General features: G+C 39.2%; 1 long non-coding RNA gene across 1 annotated transcript; it reads right to left on the bottom strand.

The window, feature by feature from the left end:
- Positions 1-4,260: 4,260 nt before the first annotated feature.
- LOC120441941 lies at positions 4,261-4,770 on the bottom strand. Its single transcript, XR_005614399.1, has 3 exons — positions 4,624-4,770; positions 4,492-4,553; positions 4,261-4,398 (listed from the first exon to the last, which is right to left on the bottom strand). It is a non-coding gene; the product is annotated as an uncharacterized LOC120441941 (long non-coding RNA).
- Between the last annotated feature and the right edge of the window lie 5,460 nt (positions 4,771-10,230).

The following is a 10,230-nucleotide window of genomic DNA, read 5'->3' as shown; positions in this document are numbered from 1 at the left end:
TTCATTAATTGTCACAAAAGCACCTCACAAAACTTGCGACATGGCCTAACCCAGCTCATAACCTTAGCACGTCGGAGGAATACGCGTCACGTGATAGAGCGGCAGTGGCGTGCGAGACCTCTGGTCTGGTTGAGCATTTGGAGCCTCGCTACGTGCTTCCAAACTGGTGTTGTGCCAAAATGTGATTGTCTGCCAAAAACTGATTTCCGGTATTTGCCAAAAACTGATTGCTCGTATTTAAACTGCTATAAGTAACTTGTTAGGCTATAATATGTGAAACATATGTCAAATGCATCCGTCATGGATGACACAAAGTCATATTGAGCAACAAACAACATTCGTGTAACAAGGTACAAGGCGCAATCAGTTTTTGGCAGCAACTTTTATATAACCTTTATTTATGCAGTTAAAAAAATCTCATTAACATTAAAAAGGTCTTTTGTAAGAGTAAGTTGGTCAAGAGGACAGCAGAAATGGCAGCAAATATTACAATAGTGGCATACTGGGCTTAAGCTCGGGTCATTTTTTCAGAAGCATGGGGTCTTTTGGAGTGTAATTTGTTAGTTAGATGCCTGACTGACAACTGTATAAAACAAAAAAACAACACAATGGCGCAGAGCGCACCGTTGTAAATTCCCCCTAATTTTGGTATGATCCGAGCTCAGGCACTAGGCGACTGAGCACAGCACGCATGTGAGCGAGGGGGGAGAAGCTGCTGCCTGCGAGTTTGCTGCATCCAGAGGAGAGCTTAAGTTTGACCAGGTACCAAAGCAAATCATTCGTACTGTACAAATAATGTAAATATGACGGTGTATCACAAAAGAGTGATGTCAAACTGATCACTTGGTTGCGTTACTTGCTCTTCGAGTGAATCAACAAATGGATAATTAAAAAGCCGAACGACAATGCTGATTTTTTAGAAAGTCTTAGCTTACATTTCATATTTTCAGTTCTTACCCTCCACGGCTAAACAAACTCTCTAAATCGGTTTCAATTGTGTACTGATGTACACAATAATGGACATAAGGAGCTTCTTTTAAAGAAAAAACTCAGGTAGATGTTATTTTATATATTATGCTTTGGATTAGTGATGGTAAATTTGATTCTTTTTACTGAATCGAGTTTTAATGAGTCACTCACCAAAGTGAATCGGGTTTTTTGAGTCATTTGAGTCACTGAGTCAGTTGACCAGAGAGTGCAAAAAATGTACATTTTCACTCAAACTTAATTTGTTTCTCTTTTAATGTAAATCCTACTGCTAAGATGAGTGATTCTTAAAGAAAACAACTATTTTATATAGCAAAAAAGAGCAAAAAGAATTTCTAAAGGGAACATTTCTTTTGTTTATTTTTATTTTATTAGTATTTTCCTTACATGTGTCAAATATATATTTTCTCATCTAAATGTCCACTGAGCTGTGAGCCAGGGGGCGGTAGTGCTTATATAACATTGGTTGCCAACCAAGAAGAAGAAGAAGTAGCTGCGAGCCAGGAGGGAGGGGTGAGTGAGTGAGTGATTTGCTCGCTCTATGATTCAGCACAGGAGGGAGGGGTTAGCGAGTCATGAGTGATTCGCTAGCTCTATGATTCAGCACAGGAGGGAGGGGTTAGCGAGTCATGAGTGATTCGCTAGCTCTATGATTCAGCACAGGAGGGAGGGGGTTAGCGAGTCATGAGTGATTCGCTAGCTCTATGATTCAGCACAGGAGGGAGGGGGTTAGTGAGTCATGAGTGATTTGTTTCCCCTACGATTCAGCGCAGGAAAGGAGGGGGTGAGTAGCTCAAATGTGCTGTTAGCATGTTAGCAGAGCGATGCTACTGTGAACTGAGGAGCTATTGCCTTGATGTGAGGTTCTACTCAGGGTTTTTTCTTCCAGTTCAGAGCAGAAATGTTTTTGTTAAGATACTGGATGTTGTGTTTTTCTTCACAATTTGAATTATACGCTAGATATATTTCTACTAATGAAATTAGTTTGCTAACAGCAACAGGGATGAGTCAGTGAGTCAGTTGCGCTTGTGAATCATGATTCACGAGTCAGTAAAGTGATTCTCGAGTACTGAACGATTCGTTCATGATTCGCGCATCACTACTTTGGATGTTGTTCAGTATATCTATGCAAAACAAGAGGAATTCCAATACACAGCAGTATATTCACAGATGAAACCAGATATTTACATACACTTTAGGGAGAAAACATAAAACCTTTTTTTTTACTGTTAAACATCAATTTAGAGTAAACTTTTGTTTTAGATAAATAAATGTTGAAATATCTTTTGAATTAGTTAAATGTCAGAATAAAAAGAGGGAGCTGTCTATTTTAATCACTTTCATCAAATTTAGGAGTACATATACACCAAGTTTATTGTTAATTAATAAGAAAACTGAGCTGAAGAAGCTTCTAGTCCATGTGAGTAAATTGGTGACACACCTATGGATGCATATAAGGCAAAACACAGAGGCCGTTTCTCAATTCTCAAGTACGCGAGTATGTACTCGCGTTCTCGGCGAGACAAAAAAAGTCTTTAAACTGCAGCCAGATGCTGCTACGTTTACAGGTGTCAGGCATATTTATGTGTTTTTGCTTTCGCACAGCCCTCCTCACCGCTGTCTACTGTGTCACTCACTTACTGAGTACGTACTCGCGTTCTCGGTGAGTACGTACTCGCCGAGAACGCACGGGAGTACGGACTCGCCGAGAACACGAGCATGGACTCGCGATTTGTACAATTGGAACACCTGCGTACGTGATGATGTCACAGGTCCGGAGTTTTTACTGCCGTCCCCTCTTAATTTAACTGTGAGTAACATGTTATGAAGCTTAACTTTAATCACAGCCAAACCGGTTTACTCAGGAACAAATAAAACACTGAAATAAACCAAACATTAACATTTAGAAGTGATCTAAGTGACTTATATATCATTTTTAACCTCAGTAGTGAAACCTCTATTAATAAAAATAGTGTACATGTACATACGTGTACATACCTTAATAAAAACAAGCAGGTGAGATGTTAGAACGCTTTTATTTTCATTTTAGTGGACACTCAATACTATAGACAGCTGCTGGGGTTTCTTTAACCTGAGTAGTGAGAAGACCGCGAGCGGGGGGGGTGAAAACGATGTGCCGGGAGTCCGCTGTTGAGTTTTGGACGAAATGCATTCTGGGATATTTAGCTGTACCAAGTCCACACCAATGCATGCTCGATAAAACGGGCGGAGCGAGAACACATCCGGGACTTTTTCGCGTTCTCGGCTTGATGCGTACTTCGAATTGGAACAGTACTTGGTCTCCGACTGATGACGTATCACGAGTACACGAGAACGGAAGTACGCACAAGTACGCATATTGAGAAACGCCCAGAGCCTGTTTCTTTGACATGGGAAAAATCAAGAGATGTCAACCAAAACACCAGGAAAAGAATTGTGGAGCTCCATAAGTGTGGCTCAATTTTGAATACAATTTGGTGCCATTTGCAATTCTATATTTACTAAGTTATGCAGGCTTGTTTGCACAACAAGGGTGAATAATTATATGAACTTTTTCTGAATCTAAATAGTGTACTTTGGTAGAATTTAGTCCTTGTGTCTTGATACAGCCCCGACTTTGTTCTGCCTTGTCCTGCATATGTGATATTTTTTTTTTTCCTACATGAAGTCATTCTTTATTGAACAAAACTCAAAACAGAGCCTAATAATCTTTCAGTCATTTCTACCCTCACTTAATTTCCTTTCGCTGCTCAGCTCTCACACAGTGGCTCAGCTATGCTCCAATCCCTCCATGTTGTGGCCAATCACATGCGAGGATATAGGATAATACCATTATGTGAAAAACAGAGAGGGTGAGAGACGCAACAGTCAAGTGGAGCATCTGTCTGTCCTCTCAGTAAGTGAGTGACACAGTAGACAGCGGTGAGGAGGGCTGTGCGAAAGCAAAAACACATAAATATGCCTGACACCTGTAAACGTAGCAGCATCTGGCTGCAGTTTAAAGACTTTTTTTGTCTCGGTCTTGGTCTTGGTCTCGTCTCAACTTGGTCTTGGTCTTGTCTTGGTCTCGAAACCCTCTGGTCTTGGTCTTGTCTTGGTCCTCGGATTAGGCGGTCTTGACTACAAATCTACTTACAAGGACATTGTACTGCAGCTGTTCAATCAAAATTTTAAACGAATATCCTCATATGCGGCTCTCATTTTTCTTAGAAACAAAAATCAGGTAAAATGAAATATCTGGTAATTCTTTGTTTTTACATTTATCGGGTCCTAATATGCCCAAATATGAAAGAGAAATAAAAAATGCATGCCATGAAAGAGTTCAGGTCTTTCAGGAGGTTAAAGGTGATGGAAATACTGGAAATACTGATGCAGCAGACAGGCTTCACACCTTCCTCATTTTGGCAGTGACTAGAGAGGAAAAACAGACAAGCAGGAGCTTCAGTTTTTCTCTGTAAATACTTTGCATTTATTTCTGTGTGTGTTTCTTTTAGCATGACTTACGATCTTTGACCCACTGAGCGTCTGGATCAGCACAAAGTTGTTTTCCATTTTTTGTGTTGAAACTGGAAATAAAAGACAGAAAATTATAGAGATTGTATGTGTTTGTATGTAGGACAACGAGTCCTGACTTACATTATAGCCTTCACACAGTGATGCCTTGCAGCCTGCTCACGATATGTTTGCCCCACCACGTCAGCACTCACATTGTCTTTGGTGACGTTAACGCAGCACGGGCGTTTACTTCCAGGACCACCACGAGTATCTGAGTGATAGAAGGTTAAAAACTGATTTGTCTTACATCACTAAACAGAGGATGACTTTTAATATGTGACCTGAAATTATGTTACAGTGAACAGGCATTTTTGTGCAAATCAATCAACAAGTAAGTGCAATAAATCAATGTTCTCACCACTTGGGGGCCCTCAAGTACTTTTTGGGCACTTTTGGCATTATGTTAGTTAACTTTGATTTTTATAGTCGTTGGGATTCAAAGAAAAAATGAATGAAAACCAATCCAACTTTGGCCCAGAATTAAGTTTTGCTGTTGCAGAGCTCTGCCACAGATTTGAAAGAATGTTTCTATCTTCAAATGTCTCTGATTCAAAAAGCATATGACATGCTCCTATTTGTGCAGCACGTGGATATTTCTTAAAGAAACTCCAGCTAGCCTGGCCATGCTCCGCAGCATACCTATACAATATCTGCATAGACATGAAATCAGTGATGGTTTGATCAGAACTTGTCTCCAAGCAGCCTGAAGCTGGACAGATAGTCTCGATATGATAGAGAAAGGTGGGTTACTTTGAAATATCCACGTGCTGTGACCAAAGGGGAGTCATACCCCGTATATATGGAATATGTAACTGAGTGGAGACATAGTCTTGGTATGATAGAGAACATATTCTCAACATTGTTATGTTTATAATAGACGGTACGTCACTGTTTGCTTTGTGCTGTTATCAGGATCACTCAGAACGTTTCCATAAATATATTTTAGCAGAGGCGAGACTTGATCCAACATTTGGAGATATCATCTGGCATCTGGTTCCTGGAATTTTTGCAAGGATTAATTTTTAATTATATTTATTTATTTTCTTAACCAAATTGAATCAAATAGAAATATGAACGGTTGGGAAACATCGTCTTCATGTTCTGAAGAAGATATCTGCTGTACCAAACTAATCCAAACTGATTCTGTCTTAAGTTGCTTTTTTTTGTTATTATTTGCAAACAAAGCATGTTGATTTCGTTTCCAGAGGATGAGAATAAGGACCAACATTAAGCTCCATTTATTAGCAATGATTAATATATCAAGATTTCAAAGTTCAGATGTGCTGATAACCGAATGGTGAAAAATATTGTCCCGTAGCTGCAAGATATTATTTTATACATTCTCTGCGTATCTCTCATTTCCTGCTTTCATGCCTTATGCAATGAGTCACAATGTATGCACCCCTCCAAAAACCCACTGAATTGATGACTTTGCTAGAAAACTAAAAGACACTCAAATATGGTGTAAAGCCTGATGATTGATGTCAATGGTTTGTGCATTGTCACGAGTAATGAATCTAAATCACCCACTGACTTCTGTTTTTCAGTGACTCATGCTGCCCCTTAACAGCCTAGATGCACATCTATTAACATTTGCATGACTGGAAGACTTTTATGCTGCTTATTTTTTCTTATAAATTCCCACGACTTAAACTTTTGCTTGTAATTCAATTGTTTAAGGTTTCATGTTTGCATCAAGCTATTTTACCACTGGAAACTCAAAAGAACTCACTGTTACTGTTTATTTTATTTAGGTGTACTTCTGGCAAATGATCAGATAAGTTTGACACTCTGCTCTGGAGGAAATGTGTGACAGAAATGTAATCATGTCGACTGTCTTTATCTTTCAACACACACATGCAAAGATCACCATTTTCTAACACAGACTAAATACCCCACATGAAATATGTTTTGTGTATGCGTTTGTAACACCTGCTTAGTATAGTAAGGTTAAGCTTATCGACTAGATTCGAGAGGAGTAAAATAAATTTGAGAGAACTGAGTGCTGAACAGCCGGTGTTCTGACAAAACGTCCTACTTTGGCAAAACGTCCTACCGTAAGTAGTTTATGCACATTTGTGCTGTCACAGAGTAATTCCAGCACAAATGTAAGTAGGTATGACGGTTTGCCACTTAACTTTGCCCATCAGAGTATGCTTGTAGCTCATAATTATTAAGCCAGAACGGTTTGCCACTTCATTTTAGCCGTTAAAGTATGCTTGTAGGTCACATTCACAAAGGTAGCATGGTTTGGCACGTAATTTTACCCGTCAGAGTATGTTTCTAGCTGTTATTAACAAAGGTAAGATGATTTGCCACTGAATTCTAGCTGTAAAATTATGCTTCTAGCTCATATTCACAAAGGTAGGACGATTTTCCACTTAATTAAAGCTGTTAAAGTATGCTTGTACGTCACATTTATAAAGGTAGGACGGGTTGGCACTTAATTTTACCCATCACAGTATGTTAGTAGCTTATATTCACATAGGTAGGATGGTTCGCCACTGAATTTTGTGTTGTGCGCATGCGTAGAAACAACGGGTAGGATGGTTTGTCAGGTAGGATAGATTCCCAGAACACTGTTTCCTGCCAGGTAAATGACGCTCCGCAACGTGGTGACGTCATTCGGGGTGACTGGAATCGATAAGGGAATCGTTTGCAAAAATGGCAAACGATTCCAAGGAATTGAAACAGTGGGAACCGGTTCTCAACAAGAACCGGGTTTCGATACCCATCCCTACTTCTGAGGTTTCATGGTTGAATCTCAGTATTTATTATTTCCCAGTTTAGTTCTAGTTCAGATCCTCACACACCTACACACTGTCTGCCCCCCCAAACTGTGACACCTATATGTATGTGTTATGAAAGTGTGAGGAATGTGGATGTTTAGGTTGTGGAATACAATTGAGGCCAGAAGGGGACAGAGGGGGGATGCCTCCCCTGCACCCTGGTGACACACCTGCACCCCAAGGCCCTACATGTGGGCGTCGTTGGGGTAGAATGGGTAGAGGGAGGCAGTTGGGGATGGGGAGGGAAGTTGCTTGAATATACACCAGACTCACACAAAATCTCCTTATGCATTCCCAGAATCTGATTCCCTTGGTGTTTTCAGTTGAGCCTAATAATCCAGTATTATGCACATTTATTTGAGTTAAGTTTGCCCCATAGAGGTCCTGAGATGGATTGGCATGGGTTGGCGGCCCCGGCTACTTTCCTGCACCTCATAGATTGGGTTCTGCATTCGCAGGCTGCATATACCACCACATACCTGGATTTTCCCATCATCCACAGTAACACCTGGGCATGTACAACAGACCACAGTGCTGGAGTCCCTGAGGAAGATGGGGCTCATGGTCAACACAAAGAAATGTGCAGTTGGGCGGAGACAGGTACAGTATCCGAGGTACAGGAATGGGAATCAAGAACCAGTTCTTGTAGAGAACCAGTAAGTAGTCCAGTTCCTTTGTGTTCATACTTAAATACTAAGAGACACATCATATGTGTGTCTTTAATAAGATAGTGATGATAGTGATGATGTATGTATGTATGTGGGACTGTAGCCTTGGGTTTATATAGTTAAATGCTAATTATATGATGTGCATTTCAGGACATTTTACAGAGTAAAAGTAATGTAACAAGTAGTGTAACAAATTACTTTCTCTTGGGAGTAATCAAGTAAATGTTTTTATTAATATGTTCATCATAAATATACTTATAGAAATATTAAATTTAATCTGTCATTTAGCAGTTGTACTGGGGAGTTAGACACTCAGACCATCAAATTAAGAAACATGTCTCTTACAAACCCATTTCCTACTAAATAAACAGGAAATAAGCTTTTGTGGCTGTCTTATCTTTGGTTTGACTATTTCTTAAAGTGTAGTTTAAACAGGAAGTAACATAAACTCAAATATGTATTACCACATCAGATAAAGAATGCAACTTAGCAAAAAGTGGATAAAAGTTTGTGGGAACAAGCAAAATAAAAAGAAAGGGGAATGGCACAAAGCAAGTTTCACAATCATTTAGACTGATTATGTTGAAAGACTTTCATGACGGGCTTTTTAAGGCAGGTATGTGCTCTAAACCTTCCTCTTGCTGCAAAAAAAATGAGATAATGGGAAAGAAAGCAATACCACTACCAGGGAAACTGCACCCCAGGAAATGTGGCTTTAAACAACCTCTAATTATTCCAGTTAATAAAAAGCCACTAATATTTGTATGAAGTAGTAATAGATGAGGTAGTAACACAAAGTTTCACTTAATTACCAGTTAACAATATAAACTTAACTTAGCCTACAGTTCCACACACCAGCACCAATCCCTATCCTGATGAGGACTCACATAGGATTGTTTGTTTATTTACTTATGAACACAAAGCTGACAACAACAACAACAAAAAAAAGTTAAGTTCCTTCTAGGAATATGAACAGGCAGAACCCAGAGCTGCACGACTGACTGTTCATCACTGCCTTTGTTACCTGTTGAAGCTCAGTGGCTAGCAGGCTCTCAACTTCTTAGCTAGCTTTGTGTTAGCATGCTGTCTGTGCAGATGCTTGCAAAGAGGCTAAGTTATGTTAGCAATATAATGCAGTTTTTCTCTGTTTTCCATCATACTCGTGTGCTTTTGTGTGATAAAAATAAAGGTAATGTCCATGTCTGTATTCTTCAAAAGCTGTATCACAGTACTGCACCATCATGTTCTTCCTCCCACACACAAACTGAAATCAGTTGATTGTAGCGCAAGTGAACAGGTAGAAAAAAGCATTTTGTATGCTGATAGTATAAATCAATATAATTGTAACTGTTCTAACATTAATGAGTTACATTACTGCATTATTGAAAAAATACAAAACACTAATGAGGTGTAACATGTTATTTTACAGGCAACTAAAAAACATCTGGAAGAATGTCATATGGACAGATGAGACCAAAATGGATGTTTGGTGATAATACACAACAGCACACTTGGAGAAAACCAATTACAGCATATGAGCACAAACACCTCAACTGAGAAATTAGCTGTGCATATCCAAACCACTTTTTCTGTGGGTATTTAGTCTGCGTTAGAAATGTTTGATCTTTGCATGTGTGTATTGGAAGATTAAACAGCAAACACAATTACATTTGTATAAAACAGTTCCTCCAGAACAGAGTGTGAAAGTTACCATCTGCCAAAAATACTCCTAAATGAAATAAAAGTGGGAGCGTCTCACTGCTTTAGTTTTCAGTGAGAGTTTAATGGCTTAAATTACAAACAAAAGTTTAAGTTGTGGGGATTTATGGATGAAAAATAAGCAGCCAAGCATCAACAAATGATGCAAATGTGAATAGATGTGCATCAGGATCGTTAAGAGGCATCATGACTCACTATTGTTTTTCACTTGAGGCCTGATGCACAACTGCAAGAGATAAACAGTCACAGTCAAAATGGATAAACAATAATCAACGGGTGAATTAGATCCATCATTTGTGACAATACATAAACTGTTTTGAACACTATATTTAAGTGTCTGCAAACTTTGTGTATGTGTTTCTGTGGAAGTTCTCAGTGTGCTGTTGATATGTTGAAATACTAAAGTCTCCCTGATAAGGGGCGGAGCTGTGATATGCCACATCATGCACATACAAAGACCTGTTAAAACTTGTCATGAGCGCTGCCTGTGAATGTTACTGTACTTACCAATA

Source organism: Oreochromis aureus, linkage group 9, assembly GCF_013358895.1.
Source record: "Oreochromis aureus strain Israel breed Guangdong linkage group 9, ZZ_aureus, whole genome shotgun sequence".
Classification (NCBI taxonomy): Eukaryota; Metazoa; Chordata; class Actinopteri; order Cichliformes; family Cichlidae; genus Oreochromis; species Oreochromis aureus.
This window is presented reverse-complemented; position numbering and strand designations above follow the sequence as displayed.